This window comes from Ochotona princeps, chromosome 4 (genome assembly GCF_030435755.1).
Source record: "Ochotona princeps isolate mOchPri1 chromosome 4, mOchPri1.hap1, whole genome shotgun sequence".
NCBI lineage: Eukaryota > Metazoa > Chordata > Mammalia > Lagomorpha > Ochotonidae > Ochotona > Ochotona princeps.
In genome coordinates, this window is record NC_080835.1 from 31929802 (window position 1) to 31947510 (window position 17709).

At 39.6% G+C, this 17709-nt stretch overlaps 1 long non-coding RNA gene across 1 annotated transcript in view; it reads right to left on the minus strand.

The window, feature by feature from the left end:
• Window positions 1-9981, minus strand: part of LOC131480180 (uncharacterized) — a 120861-nt gene extending 110880 nt beyond the window's left edge. Inside the window, exon 1 of the long non-coding RNA XR_009245304.1 lies at window positions 9938-9981. This is a non-coding gene — a long non-coding RNA (uncharacterized LOC131480180). The remainder of the gene's footprint in view (window positions 1-9937) is intronic.
• Between the last annotated feature and the right edge of the window lie 7728 nt (window positions 9982-17709).

Consider the following 17709-nt stretch of genomic DNA (forward strand, 5'->3'; position numbering starts at 1 on the left):
TCTTTCCCCTCTCAAATAAATAACTAATAACAATTAAAAAAAGGATCATCTCGTAAGGCCAGGCTTACTCAGGCTTACTTAATGCTTTCTCATTAATTAACAATTAGGTGGGTAGGGGCTTTTATCACATCTTCAAAATCTTTTTTGCCTTTGGTATATAATGTAATAAAATAACTGGGGTAACAGTCATCAGATTCATAGGTTCCACCTATCCTCAAGAGAAAGGAATTTATTATTCTTACCTTTTCAGAAGGTAAGAATCTTGGGAATCACTTTAGAATTCTGCCTGCACATTAAGAGCTGATTAGATCCAAGGAGGAGACAAGGATCAAATAAAATTCTAGCCTCGGTAGTTATGGTGACAACTATGCCCTTAACTAAGACATGATACAGAGGAAAGCACTTCTTCTTTAACTTATCTTTTAATTTCCTCTTTACATGGGGATTTTTTAAAGTTTATTCATTTTTATTTGAAATATAAACCCAGAGAGAAAGAAAGAGATTTTTCCATCCACTGAGTCCCTCTTCCAAGTGCTACAACAACTGGGGTTGGAGCAGGCCAGAGCCAGGAACACAGACCCACATCCGAATCTCCTTGTGGATGGCAAGAACTGAACACTTCAGCCATCCTCTGTAGCTTTCCAGGGTGCACATTAGCAGGAAGGTGAATCAGAAGAGTCAAGATGCAATCCCAGGTCCTTTGATATGGGATATGGTCAATTCAAGAAGCAGCTTAATGCAGTACATCTCAATGCCTACTCCAGGAAAAGGTTTAATCAGAGAGCTCAGGAGTCATGCTCAGCAGTATTCACTCTATGATATATTCATTAATCCTAAGCCAATCACATTAGCTTGCTTCAACAGTACTTAAAGTTTAATTAAATGGTGTGGAAGCAAGTTTCTTATATCAGGAAATGATACCATTGTAGAGTACATAATATTTTTTTCATGTTGCAAATGGCATGAACTTGAGAAACAGCAAGCTGAGTAAATTTTAGATTCATTTCTTCTTTTAATAGAGCAACTAGTCACAGGGATTTTTTTAATTGAGTTCTTTTGATAAATGCTCCTTTTAGGCTGGGTTATTTCTGAGAAATAGCCAGACCTTTTTTCCTCCCAGGAATGTTTATCTTAAAATATATCCAATAATAACTGAATGAGTTGTTAAACAAGTAGATAAATGCAATACCCAAAATAACCAAGGAAATAGTAGGAATAATATTAATGTGAGTCAAAATAAATAATCCAAATTCTCATTGTAAGCTATCTGATTTATCCCATGACTTTGGGATTACTGAAAATCACGCAGAGAAATGTAGACTATCTTGGCACAAGATAGAAAATGAACATTTACTGGGTCACTTCCTATTGATTGCCAATCCCCGTGCTAGAACTGTTGCCAGTCCCCATGCTATCTTATTTCATTCTAACAACTTTGAAATAAATATCATATTCATCTCATTTGCTTAAATAGGTAGGACTGTTGAGGCTGAGCAGCTTGCTATTTCACTCAAGCTAGGAAATAGGAATAGCCAGGTAACAGACTCAAATACAGGGACAGCCAGTTTGTGGAAAGTGAAATAAAAAGATGTCTATTTTTGGTCCAAGAAAGCTTTGAAACTCATAAATATACGGAAACTTCAAAGAGTTCCTGAGAAACATGTATTACAACAAAATACTACATTGAGTTCAATTTTTTTCATAAAAATACAAGTAAACTTACCTTTTAATTTCATTTTCCCCAAACATTTTGAAACCCTTAAATCTTATTCTTCGTACCCCATGCTTTGCACTATTAATCTTTCTTGAGTTCTCAAATTAGCTGCAACTTCTTCTACGAAGTCTCCCATGACCACCCTCTGGGTATTCCAAGACTGCATCAGATGCCCTTTCCCACCACCATGTTTTCCCATAATAACCAATTAGTGCCAGTTATGTGCTTGACTTCCAGGACTATACAACAGGATTCAAATTCCACGGCCAGGATTCAAATTTTAGCTTTGTGATTGCTAAGCTTATGAACTTGCAGAACGGACTAAGCCTCAAGCTTTTCAAGCAAAATAGGAATAGTATTCTTCTATTAATTATTTTATTACATTATTATTATTACAGCTGGCTCAAGGAATAGCTAAGAGAATGTGCCAATGAACATGACTTTTAGTTAAGAGTTCTAATATGTTATTGCACTTACTACACTGAGTTATGATTTTTGCCTGTTTATTTTCTGCACTTCATGCTGGATTACAAAAATGATCTCTGGGATGGAAATTATGACTTGTCAAGAGCTTAGCACAGTGCCTATCTGGTACATTCCAGGTGTTCGAGCTTCCTTGACAAAGGAAAAGAAGGAAGGCGAGAGAAGAATGAGGCAGGGAGGAATGCAGAGAGCAAGGAGGAAGCCGTGAGACTGCCCATTATATAGGTGTTCTTGCTCTTCCTTGGCATCCTCATAAAGGCATGAGAATATATGCTGATAAAAACAAAACCATTACTTCTCTTGAATTATATTTAAGGATCACAGATCTTAAAAAATAATTTGTTCTGGAGCCAATGTGTTAGCTCTACTGGCTTATCATCCATCCCCAAGTGCCAACATCCCATATGGACACTGGTTTGTGTCCCAGCTGTTCCACCTCCCTTCCAGCCCCATGCTTACGGCCTGGGAAAGCTTTGGGATCCTACACCCATGTGGGGTACCAAAAGAAGCTCCTGGCTCCTAGCTTCAGCTCCACTCAACTCCAGTCATTGTGGCCATTTGGGGAGTGAACCAGGGGATGGAAGATCTTTTTCTGTCCCTCCTTCTCTATGTAAATCTGCTTTCCAAATTAAAAAGAAAAAGAAGCAGAAAAGAAAAGAAAAGAAATGTTCTAACATCCTTAGTATGTACTGGTATAAACTGTGAAAACTATTGTATTAAATGGTGTATAGAAAAAAAAATAATAAAACCCAGCATTTCTACAAGTGATCATTCTCCCTGCTTAGGAGGCAAAATTGTCACCCTTAGTCCCAATGCCTAGCAGAGATATACTAAAAGTAAATGACTATCTAGAGTTTCAAAACCACCAGACAGCTTCCAATCCTTAATAAACAGTAACTGCAGGTTGGCTGTGAAAATGCCAACGCTTTCATTTTTAATTTCGTTCATCTCAGTGAAATCTTGCATACAAAACAGAACTATCCAAACAAATGTATTTAGGAAACATGGTCAAGCAGTTTATCCTCTCATAGTTCATAGTAATAAAGGAAGATTCTTCATGATTTCCTATTTATTGTAATAAAGACAAAGTCATGGGTATAAAGGAGGATTGTGCAGAAGTAACCACAGAGTGGAATATAAAGAGAAAGTGCCCTATTCATCTGTGTTTCAAAAATCCATTATTAGGAACACATCTTCTCCAGCAGCCTTGTACATGCTGCATAATTCACCAAGTCTAACCGTACTTAGGAAGTGATAGTTAAATATTCAAAATCTGATTGGAAGACGGAGGTGGCTTCCTGCTCCTTCCTGTAATTGCCTTGTCTGATTTTTCTCCTGAACAATGTATCACTAGACTCTTTGACTATGATAGAGTGCACCCTCCCAAGAGCCCTGCCCTGAAGGCGAGGACTCCAGCCCCACAGGAGCCATCTGATGGAGGACTTCATACATCTTCTCCGCACCTGTCATTCCCATTTCCTTGTCAAGCCCCAGGGTGCTGTGTGCAACTATGTGCCTCTACCCAGCCTGGATCCCTCCACTCCACCTCCTCTTGCACATTACAGCAGCCTAATGAGTTAAAGAGGCAGAGACAGCCAGGCTTCTTGTTACAATCACATTCCATTTTCTTCAAATAAACTATGTTCAGAACAAAAGCAGGGCCTTCTGGGCACAGCCTTTGCTGTGGATGTTTAATCATAACATTTTGGTGGGACCCAGCATATTATGATTGCTTTCAAGTATTTCTGATATACATGTTTAGCAGATGATGTAACTGCATATTGTTGCTGTGCTTTTTGCTCTGTCGCTTTGTGAGGCACAGTTTTCTATGACAGTCCACTCTACAAATGCAAACAGATGTATTTCCCATGACCTTAACCCTGACAAATAGAGTTGGTTTAGGTATTTCCCAGTTAACATGTTGAAAGCTTCAAGATGCAGGCTTCTAACTTCTCCCAATACTTGTGCTTTTCACACTTTTAGATATTTCAGGAATGTGATAACAAAGAAGATATGTAAGGATAAGAAATACAATTAAAAGTTTATAGGATTCCCCTTTAAAGAGCTTTCTTCAAAGATGCTAGATTCTCGCAAGACTTGATCTCAGTTAACTGACTAAAATAGTGACAAACAACTTTTCAAACAAAATGTTAACAAAAAGCAAAACAAAACAAAAAAACCACTTAGAATTAGGTGGTATCTGAATACAGATGTGAATATCTAGCTAAAAGAATTCATAATACAAAAAAAGCTTATGTCTAAAATAGCTAGCTCTCCAACTTAAAGTATTAAAATAGTCAAAAAAGAAAAGTGAAAGTTAATCTAAAATCAGTTTATTTCAACAATGTGGGACAAATTATAGTAATATGAAAAATAACAGAAATTATTTTTAGATTTAGACCCAATAATTTGCTTTACAGGCATTTTTCTTTATATAACTTGAATAAATTGGTGACTTAAAAATTCTTATTGCATTATAATAAAATGATTTATCCTAAAAGAGAAAATACAGAGTATCTATTCAAACCTTCCCACTACAAATGCTATAGGCTCAATAACTACCTATTTTGTGTTATTTGTTTTATAGGGTCTAAAGTAACAAAAAATAATTTTGAGTGGCTTGGATTGCCTCTTATTTGTCTGTTAATATTTGTCTATAATATCTGTTAAATGGCATTTTTCCAATGCATCCTTACCAGTGAGGTATAGTGATTAACAACACTTGCTTTAAAATCAGACAGTGTTGAGATTTAAAAAAAAAAAGTTAAGTTTTTTTAAGCAAACATATTTATAACATTGTAGCTTCTTACTGTAAAATAGTTTTAGATGCACAAGAACTGCTGGAAATGGTGCAGACATTTCTCACACAACATCAGTCAATTTCTTCAATGGTAATATCTTACAGAACCACTTGACATGACCAAATTCAAGTAACTGACATTTCAATTAATGCCACAATGTTGTAAATGGTTGGAAATATTATGTTGGGGCTTTTAATTGATTGGGATGATACTCTGCCGGCTCTACCTTCAGACCAGAGATGGTCTCACCAAGAAACCATTGAACTTACCAGGACAATAAGATGCTGGACTTTATGCTTGGTAAATACCTCCAATGAAAGAATGTCAACTGAATTTGAACTACGGAAATGCAACAAGGTGGAGCAATCTGCTGTGGGGGGAGGGTGTGGGGAGGGGCGGGGGGAATCCCAGTGCATAAAAAATGTATTACATAATGCAATGTAATTAATTTTAAAAAATGAAATGCAATAAAAATATGTTTTAAAAAAAAAAGAAACTGACATTTGTACAATACAGTCTCAAGCACAGACCATCATTGAATTTCACAACTTTTTGCATGGACTATTTTTGAGGGATTTATGTATGTATGTGCATAGTTCTAGGATTGATATAGCCAACAATCAAGTTATAAAGCTGATATCCTATCATTAAGAAACTATTCGAAAACACTTTTAGTAATTTTCAATCTCCCAAGCTGGTGTTCACTGATCTACACATCACTATAATTTTGTCACTTCAACAATATGGTTTAAACTGGGGAGGGTATTTAGTAGTTAAGATACCTACATCACACAATGCAGTAGCTAGGTTCAGCATCTACCCATGACTCCCAATTCCAGCTTCCTATTAACACAGACCTTGGTAATGACCTGTAACTGGATTATTGTCTCTCATGACCTAGATTAGATTTCCAGTTCCTAGCTTCTGTCTAGCCCAGCATCCACGGCCTTTGTTGGCATCTGTGGAGTGAACCAGCAGATGGGCTTTCTCTTTTCCTCTTTGTTTTTCATTTTTTAATTTTATTTTTGACAATCTTTACATAGTTAATTACGGTAAAAAAAAAAAAGGTTCAAGGACTATAGGAAAGTGAGTAAGACTATTTTTTCCATATTGTTTCTTTAATATATCTGTGGTAAAGGGGGATATTGAGGGAGAAGTCCCACCCAGTTTCCCACCCACCCCAGCTCCCGCTGTAGGGCATGCTCTGAGACACTTGCTCAAGTGGTTTGATAGTTCACCAGTTATGAATCGCTGCCAATCTCGCCACTCCAAACACGCTGAGGTTGTTGAAGAATCCACTGATGGACATAGTCCATCATAGAGTCTCCATTTGCCTGGTATTTCGCTGCCAACATATAGCTGAGGTGGTTGATTGACTTGTTCTGTCTTCTGTTTTTTCTTGGCAAGGGTTCTGAGTCTGACAGTTCAATTGGGGAGATCCCCAAAGAGACTTTGTCTGAGGTGTTCCCAGATCAGATTCTTATATGTACTAGCAAGCACAAGGTCTGGCACAGTCCATCACCACGATCAGTTGGTGACTGCAATTGCTGGGTTGGTTCTGTTTTCAGTCCCGACTTGCGCTGGAACCAATGGGTGTTGCAGTCCAGCCTGGTTCTGCCCAGCACATACTCGGCCCTCACATAAACCAGTGGGGGTTGTAGCCTAATCGGGGCGACCCACAATAACCTCCAGCAGGCCCGCCCCCTACCCTGGTTCGCCAGTATGTGTAGCAGACTTGTCCAGTCTGTCCCACATCCCATTTGGCTCTCGTACATGTCAATGATCCATCTAACCAGCTCAACAATCAAGCCCTCACAGATGTTGTTGAGTGCCTCTCTGTCTAGCCACCCCAGCTCCTGTCCTAGTTTTCATACCCTCCCATGGGAGTGGTAACCCAAGAGGTAGGAGCCCACTATTTACCTCCCAGGCCTCTCCCACACCCGGATTATGCGCTCTCCAGGTGGTTCTGTGGTTTGACTTGACAGATTTAGCCCCCAGTGCCAGCTTCTGCCAGCTGATGCTGTGGCTAAGCCCAAACAACCCTCACCCACTCTAATTTTGTTTGCACCAGTAGGATCAATCAGCCCAGCCTGACTTTTCCCTGATCTAGTCCACATGCAGCGCACAGGTGTTATAGCCCTGCTTAGTCTGGTCTGCCCCCATCCCAGCTCATGCTCTCCAGTGGGAGTAGCTGTCCAGCAAGGGAACCCCCCCCCGTTATTCCCCCTGCTGGCTCTGCCCCCTCCCTTCCTGGTTCTCACGCATCTCCTTTTCTCTTTGTCATGTGTTTGTGTGTAACTTTCTTTCAAATACATTTTAAAAGAATATTGTAGAAACTGTATTATTCATTTGGCATGCAATGGTTTCAATGTGGCTTTTTAAAATTCAAAATAACTAAGTTTCATTTATTTATTTGATTGGCAGAGAGAGATGAATCTCATCCGTTGCACTCTCCCAGCTGCCTGCAATGGTTTAAACTGGACCAGACTGAAGTCAAAGCAAGACCTCAGTTACTTCAGCCATCAACACTGTCCCCAAGGTCTGCATAAGCAAAAAGTTGGAGTCAGAAACCATAGCTGGATGTGAATCCCAAGTAATCTGCTATGGGATGTGAGTATATTAGCTGTTAGGCTAAATGCCTCTCCCTACTTCTTTCGTTTCACATAAGTCTTTCAAGATTAATTCAAGTTGTTAATATTGCTTTATTATTCATCAATATTGCATGGTATGGATGCCCAATAGTTTGTCCATTTACCTATTTTAGAACATTCAGCGTGTTTTCAGTTTTTGACTATAACAAATAGAACTACTATGGACTTTCATATATAAGCATCTGAGAGGATGTAACTTTTCATTTCCCTAAATAAACACTCATCTAAAAGCTTCTGTGTCATGTGGTCTGGGAATGTTTGACTTCATAGGAAACTGCCAACTGTTTTCCAAAGTAGCAATACCATTTTATATTCCTTGGTATTATTTGGTACTACGAAACTTTTTAAAATCATAAGGCATTTTAAATCTTTCTTCGCCAATTCACTCCTTAGATTCCCACAAGAGCCAGAGCTGGGCCAGGCCAAAGCCAAGGGCCCAGAACTGAATCCAAGTTTCCCACATGGGTAGTTCAAACCTAACTGCTGGTTCCCAAGATGTGCGTTAGCTGGAACCCAGAGGCAGCAGCAGAGCCCAGACGCAACCCAGACACAACCCAGACATTGTTCTGAGAGACATGGGTATCCCAAACATCACCTTAACTGCTTGGCCAAATGCTCACCCCATTGTATTTGTTTTTGATCATTCCAAATGGCCTGTAATAGTAGGACTTGTAGCTTTCTTTTGCATTTCCCTAGTGTATAACAATGTTACATAGCTTTTCATGTACTTATCTGGCATCAATATGTTACCTTTAGTATCTGTTAGGGTCTTTGCCCAAATTCTAATTTGATCGTTTTTTACAATTGAATTTAAATTCAGAGACTTCTTCATATATTCTGGATACAATCCCTTTATCATTTATCTAATTTGCAAATATTTTTTCTTTCTCTATAGCCTTTTTTATTCATTCCCTTGTATGTATTTACAGAGGAAAAAAATAACTGCAATAAAGTTGTTATTGTTTTTTTTTTTCCTAGTTAATTCAGGATAGGAATAAAAGTCATGGTTCTTTAGAAAGGTTCCACCAGAGAGGGCAGATCATCGTTCAGGACAGGATTCCAGGGCTGTAATGAACTGAACTGTGATCCTGCCAAATTTGTGTACTAAAGCCTGAATGTCAATGTGGCTACTTCTGATTTAGAGTATTGAGGAAGATAATAAAGGTTAATGAGGTTATAAGTGCAGGGCCTTATACTGGAAAGGAAAACACATCATCTCTTCCTTTCTTGCAAAGAAAATGCCACATACAGACACAGCAAGAAGACTGCTGCCTGCAAGCTGGAACCAGGCCTGCACACAAACCAGTACAACTTGTGATCTGTCAGCCTCCACAGCTGTGAGAAAATAAGTTTCGGTTCCTTAAGCCACTCACTCCGTGGTACTCCGTTATGGCAATCTGCCTTAGTCCATTTTCTGCGGCGATCACTAGATACCACAGACTGGGTAAATTCTAAACAATATTAATCCCTTTGGCTGGTAGAACTGGAAAGTTAAAATCCAAGATTGAAGGACTACATCTGGTCAGAACTCTTGCTGTTTCATAATATGGATGAAGGCATCATGTGGTGGGAGAGCCAGAGTGACAGCAAGAACAAGAACCTAGAGAACCTATTTCTGCAAACTAACCTATCGTGACCTTAATCCATTCACAAGGGCAGCATTCCTGCAACCCAACCACCTCTTAAAGTTCCACCTCTCAGCATGGTTACAATGGCAATTAAATTTCAACCCGTCTTAGAGAGGACATTCAAATTGTAACACAATTAGAGTAGACTGATACAGGAGTGGAAGTCAGAATTCCAGACATATTCTACAGGGACAGGGCACTGTCTCCTTATTGCAGGGGGAAAGGGAGACAGGGCAACCTTGAGGGACAAGAATGAGCATTACTTGCCTATAGTCCTTGCTTAGAGAACACACTGACAGAGTGGCTTCTGGGCTCACTGTGAGCACTTTCCACAAAGGACTTCACAATTCTTTACCTGGAGAACTTTATTTTCTCTTGCAGCAATTGTATTTTGTCTTCTCTAGTGCCATCGTCAGCACAAACAGGAAGCAATAAAATGGTCCAGGAATGTCTCCTTGAATCCTTAGGTAGAAGTTAACTCCCCTCCATCTTTCAGAATTATGCATCTTATCAGATTTATGTATCTTATCATCTTATTATGATTACTGGAAGAGTTAAATAGCATGTCCCACTCTATCTTATCCAGAACTGAAAATTGAAATTGTTTTTTGCAAAAAATAAACTTTAAAATTTCAGGATCTTGAGGATTCCAGAACTTACCTTGATTGGGAAACAGCTTCAGAATTGGTTGACTCAATCTGAAATAGAAGAGGAAAATGCTGGACTTGATACATTTGGTTTCCAATTCAGTTTTTGTGCGATCTTGAAATTTCATTCACTCTCACCTTTCCACATTTCACATTTTTCAAACATCAGAAACATGAATGGATTAAGAAGTGAATTTCTTCCTTTATAAAAAGAAAGTGAAAGTTGGGCCCGGTGGCGCTGTGGCCTAGCAGCTCAAGTCCTCACCTTGAACGCACTGGGATCCCATATGAGTACCGGTTCTAATCCCGGCAGCTCCAATTCCCATCCAGCTCCCTGCTTGTGGCCTGGGAAAGCAGTCAAGGAGAGCCCAAAGCCTTGGGACTCTGCACCGTGTGGGTGAAGAGGTTCCTGGAAGAAGTTCCTGGATCCTGGCTTCGGATCAATGCAGCACCAGCCGTTGCAGTCACGTGGAGAGTGAGTCATGGGCTCGGCGGCGTGGCCTGGTGGCTAAGGTCCTCGCCTTGATCCCATATGGCTGCTGGTTCTAATCCCGGCAGCTCCACTTCCTCTCTATCTCTCCTCCTCTCAGTATATCTGACTTTGTAATAAAAATAAAATAAATCTAAAAAAAAAAAAAAAAAAAAAAAAAAAAAAAAAGAGAGTGAGTCATTAGACAGAAGCTCTTTCTTTCTGTCTCTCCTCCTTTCTGTAAATCTGACTTTCCAATAAAAATAAATCTTTAAAAATATAAAAAAAAATTAATAAAAAAGAAAGTGAAATTGGAAAACTTTGTTAGCAAATACTCTAATACCATGATAGGCTTCATGAAAAGGAACATTGCATTTAATTATTAATGCCTGTCATAGGCAAAAAAACAAGAACGTGGTAGTAAGTTGGCCCTGTTTTTCTTCCTATATGAGTTCTTTAAGGTCTGAGATTTGCTTGAATGTATAGATGTCCAGAATGGAGACAAAAGAGATCAGAAATCATCTTTGAGAAATGAAAAATGACTGTTTGGAGTAAAATATAAAATAACTGAGGAAAAAATTATCTGGATTTTCTGTCACTTATGGTGGAAAAGGGCAACTCTGGTTTACTAGGTCTCACTCCTTCTCTTTGATCATTCTTTCCTATTTCTGTTGTAGTGATAACAATTTCCATATTCCCTATTATTTCTGTTAATTAGAAACTGTGACAAAATGTTTCTATCTTTTTGATGATTACTCTTAAATTTTAAATGCATGTACTTTGTAAATTTAAAAGTGCACATTATCAGAATGGTACAACAGCAGTACCTCTGTCCTTCTCTCAAAAAGCATAAAGATTGTAACATCCTAAGTATCAAGTACCAGCTCATTTTCCAATAATCTTGTTTAGTATTTAATTTTACTTTTTAAAATAAATAATACTTTCATTTTCTCCTTTACATTTTCTCATCCACTACACGCTTCCTCTCTGAATTGCATTTTTTCTTTATAAAAATATTTGATTGCTTATTTGTTTATTAGAAGGCGAGAGAGAGAGGAGAGAGGAGAGATATGATGATCCATCTTTTGGTTCACTCCCAACATAATGGGGGCCGGGCTAGGTCAAAACCAAGTGCATGGAACTTCATCTGAATCTCCCATATGGATATGGAGGCCCAAACACTTGAACCATCCTTTTCTGTCTTCCCAGTACATAAGCAGGGAGCTGGATAGAAAGTGGGGCAGCCAGGGAACAAGTTAGAACCCATATAGGATGCAGGTAGAATTAGCCTGTGGAAGCCATGGTATCAGTTCCAAGCTCACTTATTATTTTTTTAAGATTTTTTTATTGGAAAAGCAGATATATAAAAAGAAAGAGAGAAAGATGTTCCAGTTGCTGGCTCACTCCCCAAGTGTCTGTGATGGCCAGAGCTGAGGCAATCCAAAGCCAGGAGCCAGGAGCCTCCTCTGAGTCCCCGATGCAAGTACATGGTCCCAACGCATTGAGCCAATCTCTAATGCTTTCCCAGACCCTAAGCAGGGAGCTAAAAGAGAAGCAGAGCACCATAACATGAACCAGCAACCATATGAGATCCTGGCACATGCAAGGCAAGGATTTAGCTACTAGGCCATTATGCCAGGCCCCAAAGCTCAATTTTCGCAGCATAGTTACAGAGAGAGAAATGAGTTGGGTCACACCAAAGCCAAAAGCCCAAAATTCTATCTGGGTCTCTCAACATGGTGGCAAGTACCTAAACACTTGAGCCATTTTTCACAGCCTTTGCAGTTCATTAGCAAAGAAATGGTTACCACAGCATCTGGTATGCTGATGCTGATGTCAAGCCATGATGCCAGCCAGTCCCTCTAATGGGCTTTCAATGGCTTTCACTTAACATTACTAGACTACTGGAGAATCAAGATGGCAGAATAGGGTAAGGGCACGTTTAAATGGACAGAGAAACATTTAATCAGGATGAAACAGAGAGGACATGTTCCAGGAAATAGGAAATGGCAGAACAGCAGCAGAGGGGTACCTGGAGACTCACACACACAGAAAAGCAGTGGACGCAATGGTGTGGTGTTGCAGTGGCTGATACTTCAGCAGCATTCAGCTAACGGCAATCTGAACTCCACCAGAAGCCAAACTCCATCAGCAACCAGGTGGGAAAAGACTTATAACTGGGAGCCTGGGAGGTGAACCAAGACTAAGAGCTGTCCATCCTGCCAGTCTGTTTGATTTGACCAGGAGCAGAGACAGAGTGGATCCCAGATGGGAAGTCAGAGAACAGGGTGGATTTCATAGTGCAGTCAGCTCCCTAGAGCCGAACTGGGCGCCATTTTGCGTAAGGAGGCAAAGGCAAGGGAAAGGACTGAGTATACGCTGAACTGAGAGTGAACTCATCTCTGACGCAGTGAACTGCATCAACGTGGCATTCTACAGGTTCCACCCAAGACAGGTCTGGGTAGCCCTCAGACCTGATGGCCAGCAGATCAAGAACTCTAGTAGTAGGGACACATCAGGTGCCATGTTGTTCACTGTGGCAATAGCTTTAGGACTGCAGAGGACAATAGTGAACTGCACATGTGCTGAGCTCATGAGAACTCACTGAGTTCTGGGCATTACACTCGTCCAACAGCAAAATAATAGCGACTGTGGCATTGTATGGGTCAAAATAGGTCCGTGTGGACTTCAGACCTTACGTCCAAACAGATTCCTGCAAGATCAGCAGCACCAGCAACACAGCTGTAAAGAACATCTGGTGTCTCCCTAATTCTGGGACCTGCGCCAACTGGAAGTGGGAGAAAGGTTGCAGAGATAATGGTGCAGCCTCAGCACGGTATCATAGGAGATGGAGACTGGTAAGACAGGAGCAGGGGCTACGGAGTTCTTTGTAGAACTCTAACATAAGAAGCCAGACCTGGAACTTGCTGGAGGGAGTGGCACAAGTGGCTGCAAGCAAAGAGCCGTGTGCCAACGGCAATAAGTAAAATCGAACCTTAGACCTGTGGGTGACAGAGCTTAGAAACCTGCCCCAAGGAGAAGACTCTGCAATGACCAAGAACAAAAGAAGACACAATGAATATTACTGAAGACTCCCATGCAAAGGAGAAAAACCCTATGCCAACCTCTGAGTTAATTGAGGAAGACATTGAGAATATTGGGGTCACAGAATTCAGAAAACTCATTTTAAAGCTTCTGATCAATAATGAGAAGCACATACAAGAATTCAAAGAACTGAAGGAATGTGTTACACAAGCAATAGCAGCAATAAAGCAAATCAAGGCTAACATATCAGAAATTAAGAACACAGTAGAGCAAATTAAAAGTACAGTGGAGAGTCTCAATAATAGAATGAAGCAAGCAGAAGAAAGAATCTCAGAAATGAAAGATATTTACTGTCATCAGGGAGTAGTAAACAAAAAGCTGGAAGCAGAGCTGGATCAGGCCAAAACAAGTGTTCAAGAATTGAAAGACACTATCAGGAGGCTTAATACAAGAGTTATGGGAGTCCCAGCAGGTGCAGAAAGAGAAACTGGCTTTACAGATACATTTAATGAAATAATAAGGGAAAATTTCCCTAATCTAGAGAAAGATTTGGGAAACAAGATCCAGGAGGGGCACAGAACTCCCAACAGACTTGATCAAAAGCAATCTTCACCAAGACACATGATCATCAAGCTCTCTTCAATAGAACATATGGAAAAGATCCTTAAATGTGCACGTGAAAAAAAAATCAATTGGCATATAAAGGAATGCCAATTAAACTCACAGGAGATCTCTCACAGGAAACTCTACAGGCAAGAAGAGAATGGAGTGACATATTCCAGATTCTAAAAGCAAAAAATTGTTGGCCTAGGATAACATACCCAGCAAAGCTTTCCTTTGTCTTTGAAAATGAAATAAAATTATTCAATAGTAAAGTTAAAACAATTTGCTTCTTCCAAACCTACCCTACAAAGGATACTTCAAGAGGGTCTCTTGACAGAGAAGAGGAATAGCAACCAACAAAACCAAAGGCAAACGGGAAAAACATCCCAGTAAAATGACAGCAGAAGACTAAATCAATGAACAACCCATTCCTAAAATGACAGGACCAAAGTACCACCCATACATATTAACCCTGAAAGTAATTGCCTTAAGCTCAAACATCATAAGTTAGTACATTGGATTAGAAAACAACACCCATCTATTTGTTGCCTATAGGAGATATATCTCACCAACAAAGATCAGCGGAAACTATCTCTCACAAATTTTGATCTTTTGTTAGTTTCATCTCTTAAAAACACTTTGTTCTGATTAAATTCTTCACTGACTCATAGATCATACAGTAGCATCATTTTCTTCAAGAAGGTTCTTGATTTTTTCATTTCTTCAGTGACACATTAGTCTTTCAGTAGCATGTTATTTAACTTCATGGTGTTAATTTCTTTTTTCTTCCTGTTGTTGATTTTGTTTTGTGGCTTGTCATTTAAGGTGATGTATAGTAGCTGTGTAATGGAGACTGTTATATCTAGTAACATGTTATTTAACTTCACAGTGTTGTAAATTTCTATTTTTCTTCCTGTTGTTGATTTTGTATTGTGACTTTTCATTTGAGGGGATGTATAGTAATTGTGAAATGGAGACTAACATATCCAGATATGAGAATACAATATGGTACGTATCTCTACTTCCAGACAAAGATGGACTTACACTGAAACTATATCTTGACAATAGGATGCTGGCTTCTCTGCCATTGTCCATGCCTGCCACGATGCACATATGGCTGTGTATGAAGAACTATACTTTAGTAATGATACAGAGGAACTAGGTGGCGGGGGTGGGGAAAATTGGGGCTGGGATAACGGAAATCCAGGAGTCTATAGAACTATATCATAAAATGATAATAATAATAAACAAATAAAGATTTAAAAAAAAAACCTTACTAGGCTACTAAGCTAGAATTTAATCGTACATTTTTATACCAGGACACCTTGCCCATAAATATAGTTGTAGTTCATAGTAACTTGACCCAGAATCAGAAGTTTTGGCTTTAGGGCCCTGCGCAATGATTGAAATTAGTTAATCCTCCCCTTGAGCTACAGGAATCCCATATGGGTGCCAGATTCACAGAAAGAATGAATAACAAAGAGAATATGCTTTTCCAGTAAATATTAAATAGGTCTTTTTTTAAAAAGGATTTATTTTAGGGGGGATTTATTTTATTTTTATTGGAAAGGCAGATCAGATTTACTGAGAAAAAGAGGAACAAAGAGAAAGATCTTCTATTGCTGGTTCACTCCCCAAGTAGGCACAACAGCCAGAGCTAAGCCAACTGGAAACCAGGAGCCAGCAACTTCTTCTGGGTCTCCCATGCAAATGCAGGGTCCCAAGGGTTTGAGCATCCTATACCGCTTTCCCAGGCCACATACAGAGAGCAGAATAGAAAGTGGAGCAGACAGGACATGTACCAGCACCCATATGGGATCCTGACATGGAAGGTGAGGACTCCTGCCACTATGCTGCTGTGCAGGCCCCTAAAATTAAACTCTTCAGAAGTGAAGACACGGTATTGATTGAAAAGAGACTCACACATTTTCAGCATGTGTTTTAGGTACATGTCAAGCGGCAAGGCTGAGATTCTGTCAGGAAAATGCAGCAATGACTTACAGTCTCACTCTCAAGAAGGCCTTCCCACCTCTCCAGCGAGCCACACCAGTGAGGTGAACAGCTAAACATTTTAAAAAAAAAAAAAAAAAAAAAAACTTTAAATCTTCTCAAAGTCTTGGTAGAAACTTCACTTGAGTTCCCTATTAGAAGATAAATTTTGTAGGTTCAGAAGGAAGATACTGACAAAAAAGCTAATACCTGGGTTCAGGGAAAGTATCAAGTGAAACGCATGTGATCCTACTTTCCCTCTTCATTTAAGGTTGAATCCACATTAAATGCAGACTTTCTATGTTTTTGTCTCAGTTCTGAGGATACAAAAATGATGATCATTCTTTCCCTGTCTTTGTAAATTATATCAGAACAAGACCAGAGGCAGAGGGATAAGCTCAGGAAATGACTAGATATTGTGAGACACGAAAAGATCAGTGAAAGGGATAAGTAAATATTTGAAATGTATTTAAGGGTCGGAATTCCACTGTAATGTAGAGTAAGGATATAGGAAGAATTTATAACTCCAAGATGACTACCACATATTTTGCTTGTGTGACAGGATCAAGTGGTGTGGGTCAAACATTGATTGACATAAAAACTACAGGAGGCAAAAGGAAAGGGGACAATAAGACAAAGGTGTTATGTTCCAGACAGATTGAACTTGAAGTGTTTGGGGGCCATGTGGGTGAAGGAGTTCCCCGGTGGGAAGCAAATGCTTGATAAATTTCCATACAGAAGCTATAAATTGAGAGTTATCAGCAAGCAGGGACAGAATGTGAGTATAAGAAAGAATCTCAGAGGGAATAGCTGAAGGAGTTATAATTTATCATTCCATCAAATAATCCCCAGTCAGTTAAGTGCATCAAAGCATAAACTGGCATTTTAAAATATGACAAGGCCACAGGACTCTCACTTCCCGAGTCAGTTTGATGACACCTAGACTTCAGGAACAAAGCCACTGGGACTATAACTGTAGATGGAGTTAACTTCAGGGAAATTCCATTGCTGGGAGTCAGCCGCCATTGCACACAGGAGAATGAGAAAAAGTAGTAAGAGCAAATCTTCGCTTTCAACGGGAATCCATGCTGGCACTCTTACATAAGCTACATTTGCTGTAGAAGGTGATGGCTGGAGGGGAGATCAATTTCAGGGAAGTAACAGGGTAACGTCCAACCACAGGAGCTTGTGCCAGAGTTCCAATCAGAGCAGAAAGCAGACTATCTGAGATGGCCCAGCAGTACTGATATGACCAGCAGGAAGGAGTGACTGTCCAGCAGGGACATTAGCAATGAGCAAGCAGAACATAAGAAAAGAGAATAAAGAAAGGTACTGGTGGATTCACAAAGAGTGTAAATGAAGAGGGAGGTACAACAGGAGTTACGATATGGTGACAAGATAGGAAAGTTTGAAGACACCCAGACTCCTATTTCATGCTCATTGAAAGACTCCGAATCTTTCAAGTGGAGAAACTTTGAAGCTATAATAATTTTATGGAGCAAAAGAAATTGCAATTGTATTTGTTGTTACAGATTGATGAGGCAAAAGACAATAGGAGTTATGTATAAGATATCTAAGAGCTCACAGGAATTCAGGAATACATTGAAACAGATTTGAGCTTTGCTCATCAGAACAACATCTATATTCAACTGAAAAAATAGCACATGAAAATGAAGAGC